Consider the following 24,842-nt stretch of genomic DNA (forward strand, 5'->3'; position numbering starts at 1 on the left):
ACTGAATTCCTAAGAGCATGGCATATTATTATCTTGGGCACTGCTCACATTTGAGATCTAGAAGACGACCTTAGAAGGTCGAAACGCATTGTCTGCATGCATAAAGCAGCAGTGTGCCCTTTCTTTGATCCCCGTGTACATCAAGGACTTCTGCAAAATGGATTATTTTAAAGATGAAATAATAAGATGGATTTTAACTGCCAAGTAGGATAGATCCACTGGAATTATTTGTTGTTTCCTGTGTCTATCTAATAATGGTTCATCAGATTGTTAGGCTAGCAACTATCTCATCCAACTCTCTCATACACATGAGCAATATTTAGAATTTAGAGTCCTCAGTAGCGTTGAGCATTCCGATACCGCAAGTATCGGGTATCGGCCGATACTTGCGGTATCGGAATTCCGATACCGGGATTCCGATACTTGCCGTGTATCGGATACCGGAATCGGAAGTTCCAAGATTCAAAATGCAGAAATTCAGCCAATGAGAATGATTCCAAGTGTGGGCACATCCTGTTTAGCATGGAGGGCATGAAACTACTGGCAAGGCTGTGATTGGCTGCTGAAATGATGTCATGATGCAGTTTAAAAGTCGCTGGCGCCATTTTGCGATCACTCTGCTGTGAATTCAGTTAGTGACAGGACGCTGTTTGCTGACTGAGGGACAGTTTAGAGATAGCGATTTGCTTCTTTGTGCTTTCCAAAGGCTAATTTAGCAACCGCTGTGTTCACCTACTATTCACCTTGCTTTTGCCTTGTAGCGCTGTTTTCACAGCGATCTGCAAGGTCTGTGTGTGTGTGTGTGTGAGTGCAGCCCACTCTCTAGTCTGAGTGCAGCCACATAGGCCATCCATAGCTGGTTGTATTCAGTTCAGGGAGGGTGGTTCATTGCCTCATACTGTTCTTTTTTTTTTTTTTTTCAAGTAGTGTAGTTTGCTGCTAATTTATTCAAAAAAATCCTATTAGTGTCTTTCCACCCGTCTCCAGCTAATTTGTGGAAAAACACTACATAGGATAACGTAGAGGAGGGTTTTTGGGCCTTGCAGCGCCGTTTACGGCTGTCTGCACGGTCTCCGTGTGATTGCAGCTCGCCCTGTAGTCTGTGAGCAGCCATAGCCTGGTTGTCTCCAGCTCAGGGTTGTTCACTGCGTCATACCGCCAAATCAATTTTCATTTTGTTTTAAGTAGTGCAGGCTGCTGCACATTTTTTCAAAAAATTCCTATTAGTGTCTTTCCACCCGTCTCCAGCTAATTTGTGGAAAAACACTACATAGGATAACGTAGAGGAGGGTTTTTGGGCCTTGCAGCGCCGTTTACGGCTGTCTGCACGGTCTCCGTGTGACTGCAGCTCGCCCTGTAGTCTGTGAGCAGCCATAGCCTGGTTGTCTCCAGCTCAGGGTTGTTCACTGCGTCATACCGCCAAATCAATTTTCATTTTGTTTTAAGTAGTGCAGGCTGCTGCACATTTTTTCAAAAAATTCCTATTAGTGTCTTTCCACCCGTCTCCAGCTAATTTGTGGAAAAACACTACATAGGATAACGTAGAGGAGGGTTTTTGGGCCTTGCAGCGCCGTTTACGGCTGTCTGCACGGTCTCCGTGTGACTGCAGCTCGCCCTGTAGTCTGTGAGCAGCCACAGCCTGGTTGTCTCCAGCTCAGGGTTGTTCACTGCGTCATACCGCCAAATCAATTTTCATTTTGTTTTAAGTAGTGCAGGCTGCTGCACATTTTTTCAAAAAATTCCTATTAGTGTCTTTCCACCCGTCTCCAGCTAATTTGTGGAAAAACACTACATAGGATAACGTAGAGGAGGGTTTTTGGGCCTTGCAGCGCCGTTTACGGCTGTCTGCACGGTCTCCGTGTGATTGCAGCTCGCCCTGTAGTCTGTGAGCAGCCATAGCCTGGTTGTCTCCAGCTCAGGGTTGTTCACTGCGTCATACCGCCAAATCAATTTTCATTTTGTTTTAAGTAGTGCAGGCTGCTGCACATTTTTTCAAAAAATTCCTATTAGTGTCTTTCCACCCGTCTCCAGCTAATTTGTGGAAAAACACTACATAGGATAACGTAGAGGAGGGTTTTTGGGCCTTGCAGCGCCGTTTACGGCTGTCTGCACGGTCTCCGTGTGACTGCAGCTCGCCCTGTAGTCTGTGAGCAGCCATAGCCTGGTTGTCTCCAGCTCAGGGTTGTTCACTGCGTCATACCGCCAAATCAATTTTCATTTTGTTTTAAGTAGTGCAGGCTGCTGCACATTTTTTCAAAAAATTCCTATTAGTGTCTTTCCACCCGTCTCCAGCTACTTTGTGGAAAAACACTACATAGGATAACGTAGAGGAGGGTTTTTGGGCCTTGCAGCGCCGTTTACGGCTGTCTGCACGGTCTCCGTGTGATTGCAGCTCGCCCTGTAGTCTGTGAGCAGCCATAGCCTGGTTGTCTCCAGCTCAGGGTTGTTCACTGCGTCATACCGCCAAATCAATTTTCATTTTGTTTTAAGTAGTGCAGGCTGCTGCACATTTTTTCAAAAAATTCCTATTAGTGTCTTTCCACCCGTCTCCAGCTAATTTGTGGAAAAACACTACATAGGATAACGTAGAGGAGGGTTTTTGGGCCTTGCAGCGCCGTTTACGGCTGTCTGCACGGTCTCCGTGTGACTGCAGCTCGCCCTGTAGTCTGTGAGCAGCCATAGCCTGGTTGTCTCCAGCTCAGGGTTGTTCACTGCGTCATACCGCCAAATCAATTTTCATTTTGTTTTAAGTAGTGCAGGCTGCTGCACATTTTTTCAAAAAATTCCTATTAGTGTCTTTCCACCCGTCTCCAGCTAATTTGTGGAAAAACACTACATAGGATAACGTAGAGGAGGGTTTTTGGGCCTTGCAGCGCCGTTTACGGCTGTCTGCACGGTCTCCGTGTGACTGCAGCTCGCCCTGTAGTCTGTGAGCAGCCATAGCCTGGTTGTCTCCAGCTCAGGGTTCTTCACTGCGTCATACCGCCAAATCAATTTTCATTTTGTTTTAAGTAGTGCAGGCTGCTGCACATTTTTTCCAAAAAATCCTATTAGTGTCTTTCCACCCGTCTCCAGCTAACTTGTGGAAAAACACTACATAGGATAACGTAGAGGAGGGTTTTTGGGCCTTGCAGCGCCGTTTACGTCTGTCTGCACGGTCTCCGTGTGACTGCAGCTCTATCCGTTGTCAGTTCAGCCCCCAAAAAATAAATAAATAATAAAGTTCACCAAACACACCAGTTACACCACTTTACATTTGTGTAGGCCACATTAGCTCATATTAAAGTCTAGTCCACACTTTAGAAAATTAGTGTTTCTTATACCTGTTAGGAGGAGTTGCTCAGGAATAAGCACACAAAGCCGTTAGTACTTTTCTGCTTATCTTTATCAGTCAACCAAGATGAAGAAGGCAGTGAGTAAGGCACGTGGGCGTGGGCGCGGAGCAGGGAGGGGACGTGGGGATTCTGTGCCTGCTGCGGGCACCGGTGACTCATCAGCACCCACTTTCACCAGGCAACAGTCATTCATGCTCAGCTTTGTGTCAGAGCGCCGTACACCGCTGCTGCGTGAAGACCAAATTGAAGCCGTTGTCGGATGGATGGCAGCTAATGCATCAACTTCAATTAGTGCCACATCCTCTCAGACACAGAGCACTGGAGAGCAGCCATCTGTCTCTTCACCACCTGCCAAATTGCCCAGGCAGACAGAGAGCCCAGGACAGGAGCCGTCTCTACTTCTGTTCTCTGAATCTCTTGGCTTGGAAACAGGGGGCCAGCCAAGCAGCATTGGAGAAATGGAAGAAGAGGCAGGGTGCAGTGATGCCCAACAGCTTTTTCTCTCTTCCTCTGAAGAGGCGGGTGGGCCAGTGGCTCCGGTCACCACATCGCAGGCCGCATCAGCTGATGATGACACTCAGGTGCCACTTACTGGTGCGTGCTCTGCTGCTGAGACTACCCAGGAGGAGCAGTTGGGGGCAGAGGGTAGTGTAGATGATGAGGTCCTTGACCCATCTTGGCGTGAGGGACAGGAAGGTGGTGGGAGCAGCTCTGAGGAAGAGATTCCCCGTACGGCCCAAAGAGGGAGAGGGAGGGGGAAGACTGCGGATCCTGCAGCCTCCGCTTTGGCACCCGTTAGGAGCATGTCTCTTCCAAAAGCCAAAAAGGGCGCTCCCAAGACTTGCAGTGCCTGGTCCTTTTTTGACACAGTTGCAGATGACATTTGCTATGTCAGATGCAAGGTGTGTCATCAAAAAGTCAAAAGAGGTCGAAATGTCAGCAACCTCAATACCTCCAACATGTGGAAACATGTGCGCAACAGGCACCCGGCGGAGTTAGAAAAACACACTGAAGAGCTAGGCCAACCAACAGCGGCAGCTACCACCTCTTCAGCTCGTGTTGCCTCTTCCTCTAGCTCACACGCAGCTGGTTCGGCTTCCTCCCAGGATCGCCGTGGAAGAACCTCTGGCCCTGTTGTCCAGAGACCCGCTGTAATTCCACCCGCAGCACCACTTTCCCAGTCATCCACACACTCCCAGCCCAGTCTACAGCCATCGGTAGTACAGGCATGGGAGAAAAGGCGGCCTTTCTCGTCAAACCACCCACGAGCACAGGCTCTGACTGCAGGCATTGCCAAACTTCTGTCACTGGAAATGCTGTCATTCAGGCTGGTGGAGACTGACAGCTTCCGTGACTTGATGTCATTGGCAGTCCCACAGTACAATGTGCCCAGCCACTTTTACTTCAGCAGGCAAGCCGTCCCTGCCCTGCACAAGCATGTGGAGGGACACATAAAACACGCGCTACTGAACGCCGTCAGTAGCAAGGTCCACCTCACCACCGATGCGTGGACCAGTCAACATGGACAGGGGCGATACCTTTCCCTCACTGCCCATTGGGTTAATGTCGTTGAGCCGGGTACAGACCGTGCGAGTGGCGCAGGACGTGTCCTGCCCACTCCAAGGATTGCAGGAATCCATTCTGTACGCATTGACTCCTCCTCTTACACCAGTTCCTCAGAATCATCGCTGCAGGAGCCGTCACAGTCCACCTCCACATGGACCCATGATGAACGTGTACCTGTTACGACCGACATGAGCACAGCCGTGGCCAAACGTCAACAGACCGTCTTGAAATTAATTTTTTTGGGGAATCGTAGCCACACAGCGCAGGAGCTCTGGAATGCCATCAAGCAGGAGAGCGATGTGTGGTTTGTGCCAGCGAATCTCCAGCCAGGCATGGTAGTGTGTGATAATGGCCGAAATCTGGTGGCAGCTCTGGGCCTCGGCAACCTCACTCACATCCCATGTCTGGCACATGTGCTCAATTTGGTCGTGCAGAGCTTTTTGAGGGACTATCCGGATCTTGATGCACTGCTGCACAAGGTCCGCCTAGAGTGTGCTCACTTGCGGCGTTCCAGCACGGCAAAAGCGCGCATTGCGGCTCTGCAGCGCCGACACCGCCTGCCGGAACATCGCATCATATGTGACCTACCTACCAGGTGGAATTCCACGTTACATATGTTGGAGCGGTTGTGTGAGCAGCAGCAAGCTGTAATGGAGTACCAGCTGCTTCAGGCGCAAAGAAGTCGCACTCAGCGCCGTACAGACTTCACAACCACAGAGTGGGCCACTATGAATGACGTCTGCCAGGTTTTGCGTCCCTTTGATTATTCCACGCGGATGGCGAGTGCAGATGATGCACTAGTCAGCATGACTGTCCCCCTTATCTGCCTGCTTGAAAAATCACTGCAAGCGCTAAGGGATGATGTTGTGGAAGAGGTGGAGGATGAGGATTCACCATTTCCATCATCTTCTGGACAGTCAGCGCCACGTGGTTCCTCACAAACGCGTAGGCAGGGGACAGTTTGTGAGGAGGATGAGGAGGAGTCAATGGAGGAGGAAGACATCCGTCCAGAGGAGGGAGTTACCGAATTGTCCAGTACTCAGTGTGTACAGCGAGGGTGGGGTGATGACGAGCGGGCAGATATCACGCCTCCAGCAGGGGACAGCGTTTCTTGGGCAGTTGGCAGTCTGCAGCACATGGTGGATTACATGCTGCAGTGCCTGAGAAACGACCGCCGCATCGCCCACATTCTCAACATGTCTGATTATTGGGTGTTCACCCTCCTCGATCCTCGCTACCGGGACAACGTAGAAAGCCTCATCACACCGTTGAACCGGGAGCGAAAAATGCGGGAGTACCAAGACACACTGGTCAATTCCATCATCTTCTCCATTCCAACTGAGAGAAGTGCTGCTAGTGCATTCCAAAGCAGCTCAGTGCGTCCAGGCAGTGGTGGAGGCTCTGCACAAAGAGGGAGCAGAAGCAGTGCCTCTGCCCAAGGCAAGACCAGTATGGCCCAACTGTGGCACAGTTTTCTGTGCCCCCCACAAAAGTCTACACCATCACAGACGGCTCCAGTCAGCAGGAGGCAATGGTTCCGTCAGATGGTGACAGACTACATGTCTTGCCCTCTTGCTGTACTCCCAGACGGCTCTTCCCCTTTCAAGTTTTGGGTCTCAAAGCTGGATACATGGCCAGAGCTAAGCCAGTATGCATTGGAGGTGCTGTCTTGCCCTGCGGCCAGTGTATTATCGGAACGTGTCTTTAGTGCTGCAGGTGGTGTACTAACTGACCGTCGCATGCGACTATCCTCCGATAACGTTGACCGGCTTACTTTCCTGAAAATGAACAAGGCCTGGATCTCGCAGGAATTTGCCACTCCTCCTCCTGATTAAATAATTAGGTCACTGTATACGTTATCCAGGTCTCCTGTTGTGTTCATCTTTCTACCACCTGAACTTAAATTCCTGGGCTCCAACACCGCCAGTTGAGGCTCAGAAGTGCCGTCTGCACAGTCAAAACATACGACCCAGTGTTCTTGGGTTTCAGTAACGTCAGCTGATCCCCAGCTGTGTAGCTGGCAATGTGTCATGCGACTGCCACGCTGCCACAACAACTGAAATGTAAGGGAATCTGTCCCCCCCCCCCAAGGCGTTTGTTACTGAAAGAGCCTCCTTGTGCAGCAGTAATGCTGCACAAGGAAAAGGTAGCTATTTTGGTTTAGCTCCTTGCACACGCAGAACTTAACACTTATAAAATGTGTCCACTGATACCGTAAAACCGTCCCGGAGGTGGGACTTTCCTTCATAATATGACGCAGCACAGTCGTCATTCCTCCCCCCCCGGCGCCGCGCCCCGGCTCCTCAGCGTTGTTTGATTCCGTCCCGGAGCCTGCGCTGTTATGTTATCCCGTGGCCAGGCACACTTAGCGCTGCCCGTCTTCTGGCATCATTTGGTGTCAGGATGGCTGCGCCTGTGCGGCCGCGCTGGCCGAGGGCCCGCCTCGCAGTGTCTTCTGATTTAATCCCACTGGGGGCCTGGGATCCATGGACATGCGCAGTGCATATCTGAACCTCCACCTCTCACTCATCTCCCTACGGCTTCTTCAGACTGTTCGGTGTCAGCTGGTCCCTAATAGCATGCCACGGCCGTGACACCGCACAGTCTTAAGAAGCCGTAGGGAGGGGAGTGAGAGGCGAGGATATGCACTGCGCATGGCCATGGATCCCAGGCCCCCAGTGTGATAAAATCAGAAGACACTGCGAGGCGGGCTCTCGGCCAGCGCGGCCGCACAGGCGCAGCCAGCCTGACACCAAATGATGTCAGAAGATGGGCAGCGCTAAGTGTGCCTGGCCAAGGGATAACATAACAGCGCAGGCTCCGGGACGGAATCAAACTACGCTGAGGAGCCGGGGCGCGGCGCCCAGGGGGGAGGAATGACGGCTGTGCTGCGTCATATTACGAAGGAAAGTCCCACCTCCGGGACGGTTTCACGGTTTCAGGGGACACATTTTATAAGTGTTTAGTTCTGTGTTTGCAAGGAGCATGATGAAAAGAGCCACCTTTTCTGTTATGACCCCAATGGCGAGGGTCTCAGAGGAACGTGGAAGTCTGCAGAATACAAAAATCCAGCTCATAGGGCAGTGGTAACTGGGTTGACCATATATCTACTCCTAACGCCAACACTAGAAGTAGCCGGGGATCATTCCTACGTTGATTCTAGATGACACGCTCCAGCCGGAGAATCTAGCTACCCCTAGTAGAGGAAAACAAAAGACCTTTCTTGCCTCCAGAGAAGGGGACCCCAAAGCTGGATAGAAGCCCCCCACAAATAATAACGGTGAGGTAAGAGGAAATGACAAACACAGAAATGAACCAGGTTTAGCACAGAGAGGCCCGCTAACTGATAGCAGAATAAAGAAAGGTAACTTATATGGTCAACAAAAACCCTATCAAAATCCACACTGGAAATTCAAGAACCCCCGAACCGTCTAACGGTCCGGGGGGAGAACACCAGCCCCCTAGAGCTTCCAGCAAAGGTCAGGATATATATTTGGAACAAGCTGGACAAAAATACAAAACCAAAACAAATAGCAAAAAGCAAAAAGCAGACTTAGCTGATATAACTGGAACCAGGATCAGTAGACAAGAGCACAGCAGACTAGCTCTGATAACTACGTTGCCAGGCATAGAACTGAAGGTCCAGGGAGCTTAAATAGCAACACCCTTAACTAACGACCCAGGTGCGGATAAAAGGAATGACAGAAAAACCAGAGTCAAAAAAATAGTAACCACTAGAGGGAGCAAAAAGCAAATTCACAACAGTACCCCCCCCTTAGTGAGGGGTCACCGAACCCTCACCACGACCACCAGGGCGATCAGGATGAGCGGCATGAAAGGCACGAACTAAATCGGCCGCATGAACATCAGAGGCGACCACCCAGGAATTATCCTCCTGACCATAGCCCTTCCACTTGACCAGGTACTGAAGCCTCCGCCTGGAGAGGCGAGAATCCAAGATCTTCTCCACCACGTACTCCAACTCGCCCTCAACCAACACCGGAGCAGGAGGCTCAGCAGAAGGAACTACAGGCACAATGTACCGCCGCAACAAGGACCTATGAAATACATTGTGAATAGCAAACGACACAGGAAGATCCAGACGAAAAGATACAGGATTAAGGATTTCCAATATCTTGTAAGGCCCAATAAAACGAGGTTTAAATTTGGGAGAGGAGACCTTCATAGGAACAAAGCGGGAAGAAAGCCATACCAAATCCCCAACGCGTAGTCGGGGACCCACACCGCGGCGGCGGTTGGCAAAGCGCTGAGCCCTCTCCTGTGACAACTTCAAGTTGTCCACCACATGATTCCAGATCCGCTGCAACCTATCCACCACAGAATCCACCCCAGGACAGTCAGAAGGCTCCACATGACCCGAAGAAAAGCGAGGATGGAAACCAGAGTTGCAGAAAAAAGGCGAAACCAAGGTGGCGGAACTAGCCCGATTATTAAGGGCAAACTCAGCCAACGGCAAGAATGTCACCCAATCGTCCTGATCAGCAGAGACAAAACACCTCAAATAAGCCTCCAAAGTCTGATTGGTTCGCTCCGTCTGTCCATTAGTCTGAGGATGGAAAGCAGACGAAAACGACAAATCAATGCCCATCCTACTACAAAAGGATCGCCAGAACCTGGAAACGAACTGGGATCCTCTGTCTGACACAATATTCTCAGGGATGCCGTGCAAACGAACCACGTTCTGGAAAAACACAGGAACCAGATCGGAAGAGGAAGGCAGCTTAGGCAAAGGAACCAAATGGACCATCTTTGAGAAGCGATCACATATCACCCAGATAACGGACATGCCCTGAGATAGCGGAAGATCAGAAATGAAATCCATGGAGATATGTGTCCAAGGTCTCTTCGGGACAGGCAAGGGCAAGAGCAAACCGCTGGCACGAGAACAGCAAGGCTTAGCTCGAGCACAAGTCCCACAGGACTGCACAAATGACCGCACATCCCTTGACAAGGAAGGCCACCAAAAGGACCTGGCCACCAGATCTCTGGTGCCAAAAATTCCCGGGTGACCTGCCAACACCGAGGAATGAACCTCGGAAATGACTCTGCTGGTCCACTTATCCGGGACAAACAGTCTGTCAGGTGGACAAGACTCAGGCCTATCAGCCTGAAATCTCTGCAACACACGTCGCAGATCCGGAGAAATAGCTGACAAGATAACTCCATCTTTAAGAATACCAACAGGATCAGCGACTCCAGGAGCATCAGGCACAAAGCTCCTAGAAAGAGCATCGGCCTTCACATTCTTTGAACCTGGTAAATACGAGACAACAAAATCAAAGCGGGAGAAAAACAATGACCAGCGGGCCTGTCTCGGATTAAGGCGTTTAGCAGACTCGAGATACATCAGATTTTTGTGATCAGTCAAGACCACCACACGATGCTTAGCACCCTCGAGCCAATGACGCCACTCCTCAAATGCCCATTTCATGGCCAACAACTCCCGATTGCCCACATCATAATTTCGCTCGGCAGGCGAAAACTTCCTAGAGAAAAAGGCACAAGGTTTCATAACAGAGCAACCAGGGCCTCTCTGCGACAAAACGGCCCCTGCTCCAATCTCTGAAGCATCCACCTCAACCTGAAAGGGAAGTGAGACATCGGGCTGGCACAAAACAGGCGCCGAAGTAAACCGGCGTTTCAACTCCTGGAAAGCCTCCACGGCAGCAGGAGCCCAGTTAGCTACATCGGAGCCCTTCTTGGTCATATCCGTCAAAGGTTTCACAATGCTAGAAAAATTAGCGATAAAACGACGGTAGAAGTTAGCGAAACCCAAGAACTTCTGAAGACTCTTAACTGACGAGGGCTGAGTCCAATCAAGAATAGCTCGGACCTTGACTGGGTCCATCTCCACAGCAGAAGGGGAAAAAATGAACCCCAAAAAGGGAACCTTCTGTACACCAAAGAGACACTTTGAGCCCTTGACAAACAAAGAATTTTCACGCAAAATTTTAAAGACCAACCTGACCTGCTCCACATGCGAATCCCAATTATCAGAAAAAACCAAAATATCATCCAGATAAACAATCAAAAATTTATCCAGATACTTCCGGAAAATGTCATGCATAAAGGACTGAAAAACTGAAGGCGCATTGGAGAGCCCAAAAGGCATCACCAAGTACTCAAAATGACCTTCGGGCGTATTGAATGCGGTTTTCCATTCATCACCTTGCTTAATGCGCACAAGGTTGTACGCACCACGAAGGTCTATCTTGGTGAACCACTTGGCACCTTTAATCCGGGCAAACAAGTCAGACAACAGCGGTAAAGGATACTGAAATTTGACAGTGATCTTATTTAAAAGCCGATAATCAATACAAGGTCTCAAAGATCCGTCCTTTTTTGCCACAAAAAAGAATCCCGCACCAAGAGGGGAAGAAGACGGACGAATATGTCCTTTCTCTAGAGACTCCTTGATATATGAACGCATAGCGGTATGTTCAGGTACCGACAGATTAAACAGTCTTCCCTTAGGAAATTTACTGCCTGGGATCAAATCTATAGCACAGTCACAGTCCCTATGAGGAGGCAGTGCACTGGACTCAGACTCACTGAAGACATCCTGATAATCAGACAAATACTCCGGAACTTCCGAAGGCGTAGAAGAAGCAATAGACACAGGCAGGGAATCCCCATGAATACCCCGACAGCCCCAACTTGAGACTGACATAGCCTTCCAGTCCAGGAGTGGATTATGGGTCTGTAACCATGGCAGCCCTAAAACAACCAAATCATGCATTTTATGTAAAACCAGGAAACGTATCACCTCGCGGTGTTCAGGAGTCATGCACATGGTAACCTGTGTCCAATACTGCGGTTTATTTGCTGCCAATGGCGTAGCATCAATACCCCTAAGAGGAATAGGATTTTCTAATGGTTCAAGAGTAAAACCACAGTGCTTAGCAAATGACAGATCCATAAGACTCAGGGCAGCACCTGAATCTACAAACGCCATGACAGGATAAGACGACAGTGAGCAAATCAAAGTTACAGACAGAATAAATTTAGGTTGCAAATTACCAACGGTGACAGGACTAACAACCTTAGCTATACGTTTAGAGCATGCTGAGATAACATGTGTAGAATCACCACAGTAGTAGCACAAGCCATTCCGGCGTCTATGAATTTTCCGCTCATTTCTAGTCAGGATTCTATCACATTGCATCAAATCAGGTGTCTGTTCAGACAACACCATGAGGGAATTTGCGGTTTTTCTATCACATTGCACCGAATTAGGTGTCTGTTCAGACAACACCATGAGGGAATTTGCGGTTTTGCGCTCCCGCAACCGCCGGTCAATTTGAATAGCCAGTGCCATAGTATCATTCAGACCTGTGGGAATGGGAAAACCCACCATAACATTCTTAATGGCTTCAGAAAGGCCATTTCTAAAATTAGCGGCCAGTGCACACTCGTTCCAATGTGTCAGCACGGACCATTTCCGAAATTTTTGGCAGTACACTTCAGCCTCGTCCTGCCCCTGAGACATAGCCAGCAAGGCCTTTTCTGCCTGAATCTCAAGATTGGGTTCCTCATAAAGTAAACCGAGCGCCAGAAAAAACGCATTAATATCAGCCAATGCCGGATCTCCTGGCGCCAGCGAAAAAGCCCAATCCTGAGGGTCGCCCCGTAAGAACGAAATAACAATTTTTACTTGCTGAGCAGAGTCTCCAGATGAACAGGGTCTCAGGGACAAAAACAATTTACAATTATTCACGAAATTCCTAAACTTAAACCTGTCTCCGGAAAACAGTTCAGGAATCGGTATTTTAGGTTCTGACCTAGGATTTCTGATAACATAGTCTTGTATGCCCTGCACACGAGTAGCCAGCTGGTCCACACTTGTAATCAAGGTCTGGACATTCATGTCTGCAGCAAGCATAGCCACTCTGAGGTAAAGGGGAAGAAGAAAAAAAAAAAAAAAACCTCAGAATCTTCTTTCTTATAATCCCTCTTCTGCAATGCATTAAACATTTAATACTGGCCTGGCAAACTGTTATGACCCCAATGGCGAGGGTCTCAGAGGAACGTGGAAGTCTGCAGAATACAAAAATCCAGCTCATAGGGCAGTGGTAACTGGGTTGACCATATATCTACTCCTAACGCCAACACTAGAAGTAGCCGGGGATCATTCCTACGTTGATTCTAGATGACACGCTCCAGCCGGAGAATCTAGCTACCCCTAGTAGAGGAAAACAAAAGACCTTTCTTGCCTCCAGAGAAGGGGACCCCAAAGCTGGATAGAAGCCCCCCACAAATAATAACGGTGAGGTAAGAGGAAATGACAAACACAGAAATGAACCAGGTTTAGCACAGAGAGGCCCGCTAACTGATAGCAGAATAAAGAAAGGTAACTTATATGGTCAACAAAAACCCTATCAAAATCCACACTGGAAATTCAAGAACCCCCGAACCGTCTAACGGTCCGGGGGGAGAACACCAGCCCCCTAGAGCTTCCAGCAAAGGTCAGGATATATATTTGGAACAAGCTGGACAAAAATACAAAACCAAAACAAATAGCAAAAAGCAAAAAGCAGACTTAGCTGATATAACTGGAACCAGGATCAGTAGACAAGAGCACAGCAGACTAGCTCTGATAACTACGTTGCCAGGCATAGAACTGAAGGTCCAGGGAGCTTAAATAGCAACACCCTTAACTAACGACCCAGGTGCGGATAAAAGGAATGACAGAAAAACCAGAGTCAAAAAACTAGTAACCACTAGAGGGAGCAAAGAGCAAATTCACAACACTTTTCCTTTTGCATCTTTTGTGGTACACAAGCTGGCTCTTTCAGCTACAAACGCCTTGGGGGGGGGTTAAAGGTTCCCTTTCGACTTTCTCAGGCTTCGGCCTACATTGTGTTCCTCTGCTTTTCCACCTGTCCCTGGGCTCCAACACCGCTAGTTGTTGCCTGGTAGTGCTGTACGCACAGTCAACAGTCCCTCCTCTGTTATTGGGGTTCAGTAACGTCAGCTGTTCCCCTGCTGTGTGTGTGGCAATCCCTCCTATCTCCTCCACCTCCTCCTCCTCCACCTGTCCCTGGGCTCCAACACCGCTAGTTGTTGTCTGGTAGTGCTGTAGGCACAGTCCCAACAGTCCCTCCTCTGTTATTGGAGTTCAGTAACGTCAGCTGTTCCCCTGCTGTGTGTGTGGCAATCCCTCCTATCTCCTCCACCTCCTCCTCCTCCTCCTGTCCCTGGGCTCCAACACCGCTAGTTGCTGTCCAGAAGTGCTGTACGCACAGTCAACAGTCACTCCTCTGTTATTGGGGTTCAGTAACGTCAGCTGTTCCCCTGCTGTGTGTGTGGCAATCCCTCCTATCTCCTCCACCTTCTCCTCCTCCACCTGTCCCTGGGCTCCAACACCGCTAGTTGTTGCCTGGTAGTGCTGTACGCACAGTCCCAACAGTCCCTCCTCTGTTATTGGGGTTCAGTAACGTCAGCTGTTCCCCTGCTGTGTGTGTGGCAATCCCTCCTATCTCCTCCACCTCCTCCTCCTCCACCTGTCCCTGGGCTCCAACACCGCTAGTTGTTGCCTGGTAGTGCTGTACGCACAGTCAACAGTCCCTCCTCTGTTATTGGGGTTCAGTAACGTCAGCTGTTCCCCTGCTGTGTATACGGCAACGTGTACTGCGACCGCCACGCAGGCACAACAAGTTAAATTTAAGGGAACCTGTCCCCCCCCCCAGGCGTTTGTTACTGAAGGAGCCACCTTGTGCAGCAGTAATGATGCAAAGGGAAAAAGTGCCTCTTTTCGTGGTGCTCCTTGCACATGCTGAACCTAACACTTATGAAAAGTGTCCCCTCCTACCGTGATACCGTCCGGTAGGTGGATCTTTCCTTTGTGATGTGACGCAGCACAGCCGTCATTCTTACCCCCTTGGCGCCGTGCGCCGCCTCCTCAGCGTTGTTTGAATCAGTCCCGGAGCCTGCGCTGTTAGGTTAGCCCTTGGCCATGCACACATTTTGCGCTGCCCGTCTTCTGACATCATTTGGTGTCAGGCTGGCTGCGCCTGTGCGGCCGCGCTGGCCGAGATCCCGCCTCGTACTGTCTTCTGATTTCATCCCACTGGGGGCCTGAGATCCATGGACATGCGCAGTGAATATCTGAACCTCCACCTCTCACTCATCTCCCTACGGCTTCTTCAAACTGTGCGGTGTCAGCTGGTCCCTAATAGCATGCCACGGCCGTGACACCGCACAGTCTGAAGAAGCCGTAGGGAGGGGAGTGAGAGGTTCAGATATGCACTGCGCATGGCCACGGATCTCAGGCCCCCAGTGGGATGAAATCAGAAGACAGTACGAGGCGGGATCTCGGCCAGCGCGGCCGCACAGGCGCAGCCAGCCTGACACCAAATGATGTCAGAAGACGGGCAGCGCAAAATGTGTGCATGGCCAAGGGCTAACCTAACAGCGCAGGCTCCGGGACTGATTCAAACAACGCTGAGGAGGCGGCGCACGGCGCCAAGGGGGTAAGAATGACGGCTGTGCTGCGTCACATCACAAAGGAAAGTTCCACCTACCGGACGGTATCACGGTAGGAGGGGACACTTTTCATAAGTGTTAGGTTCAGCATGTGCAAGGACCATAATTAAAAGAGCTAAGTTTACCTTTTCCAGCATTAGTGCTGTACACGATGGCTCTTTCAGCTACAAACGCCTGGGGGGGGTTAAAGTTTCCCTTTCAACTTGCTCCAGTGCAGGCTTCGGCCTACACTCTGCTCCCTCTCCTCCTCCTGCTGACCCTGGGCTCCAACACCGCCAGTTAGGGCCCGGTACTGCTAGCTGCACAGAGAAAAACACCAGCCAATGTGTCAGTGAGGTTCAGCACCGCCAGCTGTTCCCCTGCTGTGTAGCCGGCAACGTGTCCTGCGACCGCCACGCAGGCACAACAGACCCAAAGCTGCCGCCACTGCAGGCTTCGGCCTACACTCCCCTCCCCCTTGCTCCTCCTCCTGCTCCTCCTCCTGCTGACCCCGGGCTCTAACACCGCCAGTTGGGGCCCGGTACTGCTAGCTGCACAGAGAAAAACACCAGCCAATGTGTCAGTGGGGTCCAGCACCGCCAGCTGTTCCCCTGCTGTGTAGCCGGCAACGTGTCCTGCAAAAGCCACGCAGACACAAGAACTGAAATTGAAGGGAACCTGTCCCCCCTCCCCCAGGCGTTTGTATGTTTTACAGCCACCTCGTACAGCGGTAATGCTGCATGTGTGCAAGGTGGCTCATAAACGTATTCTCCTCGCACATGTGGAACTGAAAACACGTCTAAAATGTGTCCTCTGTGTGACCATTTAACCGTCCCGGTGGTGTGACTTTCCTTTGTAATGACACGCTGCAACCCCCTTGGTAGCGCTGCCCGTCTTCTGGCATCATTCTTTGGCTGCCTGCGCCTCTGCGGCCGCCCTGACCCACACAACGCCCCTCGGTGTCTTATTTATTGGGACTGCGAGGGTGTGATTGATGGGCATGAGCAGTGCATATCTTCGCCTGTTGTCACTCATCTCCTTCCGCCTTCTTCAGACTGTGCGGCTTCATGGCCGTGGCATGCGATAAGGGATCAGCTGACGCCGCACAGTCTGAAGCGGGTGTAAGGACCCGAGTGCGAGAGGCGAACATATGTGCTGCGCCAGGCCATGAATCCCAGCCCCGCAGTGTTTTAACAATGTTAAGACACTGCGGGGCTGGGATTCATGGTCATCGCGAACCGCACCGGCCGACATTAAATGAGGTCAGAAGATGGGCAGCGCTAACAGCGCTAGGCCGGGGGATAACACGACAGCGCAGACTCCTGTACAGCAAATAACAACGCTCAGGAGGCTGCACCCAGCACCAAGGTGGGATTCTTGACATCTGTGCTGCTTCTCATTACAAAGGGAACTCGCGCCTCCAACACAGTTTGACTGTATAAAGGGCTAAGTGTTATACGTGTTTCATTCGGCGTGTGCAAGGAGCAAAATTAAAAGAGCAACCTTTGACTTGTGCGGCACTACTGCTGCATAAGCTGTGGCTCTTCTAGTTTGTAACCCCTGAGGGGGGGTTAAAGGTTACCTTTGAAATCGGTTCAATTAGGCTTCGGCCTACACTCTGCTCCACCAGCAGAGCCCGGGCTCCAACAACGCTAGTTGCTGTCCGGAAGTGCTGGCTGCACAGAGCCAAACACCTCGCCAATGTGTCAGTGGGGTTCAGCACCGCCAGCTGTTCCTTTGCTGTGTAGCCGGCAACGTGTCCTGCGACCGCCACGCAGGCACAACAGACCCAAAGCTGCCGCCACTGCAGGCTTCGGCCTACACTCCCCTCCCCCTTGCTCCTCCTCCTGCTCCTCCTCCTGCTGACCCCGGGCTCTAACACCGCCAGTTGGGGCCCGGTACTGCTAGCTGCACAGAGAAAAACACCAGCCAATGTGTCAGTGGGGTTCAGCACCACCAGCTGTTCCCCTGCTGTGCAGCCGGCATCGTGTCCTGCAAAAGCCACGCAGACACTTGCTCTTGTACCTTCTGCTCCCCATCCTGGTTCCAGTACTGTCAGCTGGTTCTGGGCAGAGCCTTTGGCTTAGGTGCCTCCCTCTGGGTATCCGAGTTCCACCAACGTCAGGTGGTCCTTGGTAGTGCTTTCAGGCACGGGTACCTCCTGCTTAGTAACCGGGTTCCAGTAACATCAGCTGGTCCTCGGTAGTTCCATTGGCTATTGGACCTTCGGCTACCCATCCGGGTTCAGCACCGTCAGCTGGTTCTCGGCAGTGTCTTTTGCTCTTGTACCTTCTGCTCCCCATCCTGGTTCCAGTACCGTCAGCTGGTTCCGGGCAGAGCCTTTGGCTTAGGTGCCTCCCTCTGGGTATCCGAGTTCCACCAACATCAGGTGGTCCTTGGTAGTGCTTTCAGGCACGGGTACCTCCTGCTTAGTAACCGGGTTCCAGTAACGTCAGCTGGTCCTCGGTAGTTCCATTGGCTCTTGGACCTTCGGGTAGCCATCCGAGTTCCAGTTCCATCAGCTGGTTCTCGGCATTTTCTCAGCCTTCTTGTACCTTCTGCTACATTTCCAAGTTCAAGAGACTAAACACGATGACCCGGAAGACCACCCCTAAGATGACGACGACACCAGAGACGACAACCACCGTGATGACGACGACCCTGGAGACGATGACCCTGAAGACCACCCCGATGACGACGACCCCGGAGACGACGACCCTGGAGACGACGACGACCTGGAAGACCGAGAAGCAGAAGAACAAGAGGCTGCAGAACAAAGAGCAGAAGAACATTAAGCATAACACTAAATATCAGAGCAAAAAATATTATCTAAATTATAAGCAGAAGAAGACTAAGCAGTGTATGGGGGTGAGTCCGTTCCTCCTCGTGGTGCCCCTGGATAAAGCCTGATGCTGCAGGCCAAACTGAACGCGGACAAATGTAACTCTTTTGTGACAGGCAGAACGGAAGGTGTAATCTTCAAACTTTTATAGATAACAACTACGGGAATGCCTGTCACAAATAAGAATATGATGAAGAAGTAGAATATGATGAAGATAATAGTAAAATAAAAAGAATATGAACAATGTAACCAAAAAAATAATAGGTAGAAGATGAAGAAGAAGATGAATAAGGTGAAGAAGTTGATGTCAAAGAAGCTGATGATGAGGATAATGAAGAAGAAAGTGTGGGAGAAGTAAAAAAGAAGGTGAAGGGCGTGGAAGTAGTGAAACATCAATATCTGACAAAATAAAAAAAAAATTAACATAGTCAAAATCTTTCTACCGCCGAACGTCATAAAAAAAAAAAAACTCCTGCTATTCTATTACATTGGGCTAAAACTCTGTGCCTTTAATGTCTCCGCCACGTCCCCCAATACATCCTACATTATTCTTAGTTGTTTTCCTTCATGTAGAATGAACCTACAAGTTTATACAGGGTTTATTTTAATTCCGATATTTTCGTCCCATTGACTTGCATTGGGATCGGGTATCGGTATCGGATTAGATCCGATATTTTGACGGTATCGGCCGATACTTTCCGATACCGATACTTTCCGATATCGGAAAGTATCGCTCAACACTAGTCCTCAGTGGTTGATACCTTTTAATGGCTAACTGAAAAGATGGTAACAAATTGCAAGCTATTGAGACTGATCAGGTCCCTTCATCGGGCATAGACTAATACAAATTTTGAAGAATCAGATATTTATGCACAATACAGCCCAGAAATAATAACATAGATAAGACAGGTGACGTGAAGAAGAACTACCATTATGTGATAGTGATAAACAGTTGTGGTCATCAGACCATATGACATTCTCCCAATACTCTTCTGGTTAATCTAAATGTTCTCTATCAAACTTCAGATGGTCCCGGACATGTACTGGCTTAATCAGGGGGACACATCTGGCACTGCAGGATCTGAGTCCCTGGTGGCATAGTGTGTTATTGATGGTAGCTTATGTTATGTGGTCCCAGCTCTATGCAGGTCATTCACTAGGTCCCCCCGTGTGGTTCTGGGATTTTTGCTCACCGTTCTTGGGATCATTTTGACCCCCACAGGGTGAGATCTTGCGTGGAGCCCCAGATTGAGGGAGATTATCAGTGGTCTTGTATGTCTTCCATTTTCTTATTATTGCTCGCACAGTTGATTTCATCACGCCAAGCAGCTTGCCTATTGCAGATTCAGCTTTCTCAGCCTGGTGCAGAACCACAATTTTGTTTCTGGTGTCCTTCGATAGCTCTTTGGTCTTCACCACAGTGGAGTTTGGAGAGTGACTGTTTGAGGTTGTGGGCAGGTATCTTTTATACTGATAATAAGTTCAAACAGGTGCCATTACTACAGGTAATGAGTGGAGGACAGAGGAGCCTCTTAAAGAAGAGCTTACAGGTATGTGAGAGCCAGAAATCTTGCATGTTTTTAAGTGGCCAAATACTTATTTTCCACCATATTTTGCAAAATAAATCTTGCCAAATCAGAGGTGATTTTCTTTCTCATTTTGTCTCTCATAGCTGTGGTCTACCTATGATGTCAATTACAGGCCTCTCACATCTTTTTAAATGGTAGAACTTGCTCAATTGGTGGCTCACTAAATACTTTTTTTCCCCACTGTACACATCACTGAGTATACTACAGTCACTGATGTAGAACCAGCTTGTTTTTGCATCGAGCACACTAAGTGCTGAGAGGGTTAATGTTAAACTTTCAATAGGCTGGTTTTATGTGAGCACCCATAAAGTGGGTGGGAGGGTGCTCACAGTATCCCCTCTTGCAGAGCCGACACCGGCATTTGCACTAGCAGGACCTGCGGTGATGTCACGATCATGTTATCATCACATGGTCCTGGTTAAATACCTGGACATGAGAGACAGTTGGGGTGGTGTATTGGGAGATGAAGCAATCCCACTTGGCTCTAGGAGGAGCAGAGAACATTGCCAGGTGTCAGGAGGTGGAATCTGCAGAGGAAAGAGACTTTAATAAAAAAACAGGTTTTCCACAATCAAAGTGTTCCTTTGTCTACCTGGAGGAGCAGCTAAGCATGTCGACCCCTAACACTGTAAGGCTGAAACCTGAAGAACTGTGTGGAGCATGATAATCCATTCTTGTTCCAAAATGTCCAAGTGCAGATCCAAATATCAACATCAGGCTACTAAATACTCGCTTAAAGAGACTGTGAGAAAGGCAACACATTAAAATATTATAATAATAGAATTTATAGAGATGGAGAGTAGAAATTTGATATTTGCACAATGTCCAAAGGTTTCAAAAATTAACCCATGGACCAGCTGAAAGACACCGTGCTGGGGACATCACAATACACTTTGCATTTATTAATAAAGGTAGAGATAAGGAGTAGAAAGTTGACAATTGCACAATGTAAAAAGGTTTCCAAAAGTACAAAACATTACCCATATATACATACAGTAGATGAACACTAAGTACTTATAGCAGAAGCAGGAGGAGGTGATTTCCTGAACAAAATGGTTTTGGATGGTAAGGGATGGACATGAATACAATTTCCCCCCAAAAAATTGACCTGCATTTACATAACGTTGCTGTCATCCATAGGGCTTACAAAGTTAGAGGAAATCCAGCACTTGTTCAATTTTAGAAGAGTCAGCCTGTCTGCATTTTCCGTTGATAGGTGTGTGTGCCTATCCGTTATGATTGCACCTGATAAACTAAAAACCCGCTCAAACAATACACTCACAGCAGGGTATGGCAGCACCTCCAAGGCGTACAAGTAGAGGTTGGGACAAGTGTGGGACAAGTGTGCAGCTTGGACAACCAATAGTTAAAGGGCACTGAAGACTCAGGAAGGAGGCTTGTATTATCACTTAAGTAATCCTTCACCACCATACTATTCATGTGAGTAACAAATAGTGCTGTATGTATTCGCTCATCACTAATCTTTATCTTTCTCCATTGTTCTTTTGATTGTTAACTTGTTATGGAAATTTGGTTTGGATAAATCTATCCCTGTGTGTGCTGCGGCCGTTCCCAATTAGACTGAGTATTTTGAGCGCTCAAGAATGAGACTGCACAATATTGTGACAATGACATTCCACCAATACTGATGATTTATTGTACATACATGGATTTATAATTGCATATAGAAAGGAGGTGATTAGGTGTGGTTAGTTAATTATCATATTGTCTAGCTCCTCTGTTATTGGTTATCTAAATATATATATGGAATATTGTGATTAATGCACATATGAATGTTGATTAAGCAACTAAATTGTAGCTGTCACATTCATAATGCTATTCAGCAGGATTCTTAGACATTAGTTCAAGACATCTGGCCTAAGTTCTGGTTTTTGGGTGTCTGGAAAGTACCGAGGAACCATCTGGCCTAGCTCATGTGGTCAAGTTTAAGGAGTATACATGCAAGTGAGATCTACATGATATATATATATTTCCATCACAATAACTCACAGCTTTCTCTCTTACTTAATTGATAGGAACTGCCTTTGCACTCTGTGAAGATAGGAGATGTGAAGCATCTGAAACAACGGATAATGGAAGCCTGTGCTAGCATTTCTTCTGTGGTGTTGCTATCAGTGTGTCAAGAGTGGGAGAAGAGGGTTGCATTGACAATCCAACACAATGGGCAGCACTTTGAACACATTTAATAAGTGGTTGTAAACTTGTAAATAACTCATGAAAGAATAAAGTTCTGTTAAAACCAAACACATCATTGTTTTTCTTGTGAAATTCTCAATAAGTTTGATGTGTCACATGACCCTCTTCCCATTGAAAAAAATAAACTTGGATCCAAAATGGCTGACTTCAAAATGGCCGCCATGGTCACCACTCATCTTGAAATGTTTTTCCCCTCCCATATACTAATGTGCCACAAACAGGAAGTTTATATCACCAACCATTACCATTTTATTTAGGTGTATCCATATAAATGGCCCACCCTGTACATTGTTGTATAGTAATTTAGCATGCTGCCTCTTTTTTTCAAACATGCATAAAATGTACATAAAATATACTAAATACGTCAGAATTCACTACATTGAAGTGAGAGATTGATCTAATCTTGTTTTATATCAAGACCCAATAGTTATTTGGTACAAATGTCACCTAATAATACTTTTGTGTCTTTTATATGCAGATATATTTTGGAAAAGGATATGATGCACGGAAATGTTGATTTAAAACATATCTAAATTCACTTGGGTCTAATTATCTTATGCCTTATGTTCAATAAATTCTCCTTTTTTGAGTGACGAAGATTGCCATTTATTCCACATACCAAAATATTTTCTTGAGAGCACCATTATACACTGAGCACCCCATAGTTTCATTTACAGCAGCAAGGCCATCATGATGGGCAATGTTTGTATATATTGATTCGATGGTAACCAATAGGGCATAATTCGGAAGATCCACAGATACGAGTAGCTGAAGAAGATGGGAAGAATCCCTGAAATAAGATGGCAAATTTAAGAGAAGTGGTAGTAAAGAGAAGTCAACATTGGTGCAGACCTTTTCACAGACACTCCCAATTCCAGATACTCTAGGATTCCCTGGTGAACATTCAAAAATTTTGTGCACCCTTGAAAGGATATAGAATGTTGGTATAAGTGTTTTTTTTATATACTTGTAATCTTTTTTTTTGTTTATTGATGATATTAAGTTCCAAAGCTGTATCAAGTATACATTGAAGTTTAAGAGAAAAAATTAAGGTTGGAATTGAGGGAGCTAAAAATAACACTTTGCATAATTAAGTTGTTTATAAACCTCAGTTACATGCATATCCCTAGGCAACAATACAATATTGCTCCTTTTGTCAGCTTCTTGAATTATAAATGACTGGTTGCTTTGAAGACTATTGAGAACACGTCTGTCAGACAGGAACATATTCTGATGATAACAAGAATTAGTAGGCAACTATTCAATTTCATCTTTCATTATCTCAAAAAAGGTCTGCACTGAGGGAACCAAACATAACGATGGAACAGAAAGTGAGGGGGATCTGTGTGGAAACCTTTTACGCCTTTTAGCCACAGGTGTTTTCAATCACAGCAGCACCACTACCCCTCCACAGAGATATAGATTTTAGTCTAACAGAAGATTCATGTTCCCATACAGATGAAGACTTTATTCTAAGTGAGGAAATGCATTGCTAGGTCCTGGTATACAAGAAATGCCTTATTGTGGCTACCAGGTACTCATGAATTGGCCACTTTATGCGCTAAATGTTCTCAATTTTTCATATTTCTAGTGAAGTAATACAATTCAATCTTCATTTTTCATGTTTGCAAGTTTTGGCGCTACAATGTGCTGCCTTTTTTGTTTGAGTGTATATGAGTTGGTGACTCTAGGTTCAGCACCTGTTCACACTTAGTCTATGTTTGGATGTGACAGTCAGTTTTTTTAACCCCTTCCTGACATCTGACGTACTATCCCGTCGAGGTGGGGTGGGCCCGTATGACCACCGACGGGATAGTACGTCATACGCGATCGGCCGCGCTCACGGGGGGAGCGCGGCCGATCGCGGCCGGGTGTCAGCTGCATATCGCAGCTGACATCCGGCACTATGTGCCAGGAGCGGTCACGGACCACCCCCGGCACATTAACCCCCGGCACACCGCGATCAAACATGATCGCGATGTGCCGGCGGTGCAGGGAAGCATCGCGCAGGGAGGGGGCTCCCTGCGGGCTTCCTGAGCCCCCCGCAGCAACGCGATGTGATCGCGTTGCTGCGAGGGTCTTACCTCCCTCCCTGCCTGCTCCAGACCTGGATCCAAGATGGCCGCGGATCCGGGTCCTGCAGGGAGGGAGGTGGCTTCACAGAAGCCTGCTCAGAGCAGGCACTGTGAAGCAGCGTGCACTTCTCTCAGATCGGTGATCTGTCAGAGTGCTATGCAAACTGGCAAATCACCGATCTGTAGTGTCCCCCCCTGGGGCAAAGTAAAAAAGTTAAAAAAAAATTTTTTCCAAATGTGTAAAAAAAAAAAAAAAATATTCCAAAATAATGAAAAAAATATATATATATTATTCCCATAAATACATTTCTTTATCTAAATAATAAAAAACAAAACAATAAAAGTACACATATTTAGTATCGCCGCGTCCGTAACGACCCAACCTATAAAACTGGCCCACTAGTTAACCCCTTCAGTAAACACCGTAAGAAAAAAAAAAAAAAAACGAGGCAAAAAACAACGCTTTATTATCATACTGCCGAACAAAAAGTGGAATAACACGCGATCAAAAAGACTGATATAAATAACCATGGTACCACTGAAAACGTCATCTTGTCCCGCAAAAAACGAGCCACCATACAGCATCATCAGCAAAAAAATAAAAAAGTTATAGTCCTGAGAATAAAGCGATACCAAAATAATTATTTTTTCTATAAAATAGTTTTTATCGTATAAAAGCGCCAAAACATAAAAAAATGATATAAATGAGGTATCGCTGTAATCGTACTGACCC

General features: G+C 47.9%; 1 protein-coding gene across 1 annotated transcript in view; it reads left to right on the forward strand.

The window, feature by feature from the left end:
* Positions 1-1,704: 1,704 nt before the first annotated feature.
* Positions 1,705-24,842, forward strand: part of LOC143817720 (uncharacterized) — an 800,811-nt gene continuing 777,673 nt past the window's right edge. The window contains exon 1 of the mRNA XM_077299209.1: positions 1,705-3,053. The gene's annotated coding sequence lies outside the window, so the exon portion shown is untranslated. The remainder of the gene's footprint in view (positions 3,054-24,842) is intronic.

Source organism: Ranitomeya variabilis, chromosome 3, assembly GCF_051348905.1.
Source record: "Ranitomeya variabilis isolate aRanVar5 chromosome 3, aRanVar5.hap1, whole genome shotgun sequence".
Lineage (NCBI taxonomy): Eukaryota > Metazoa > Chordata > Amphibia > Anura > Dendrobatidae > Ranitomeya > Ranitomeya variabilis.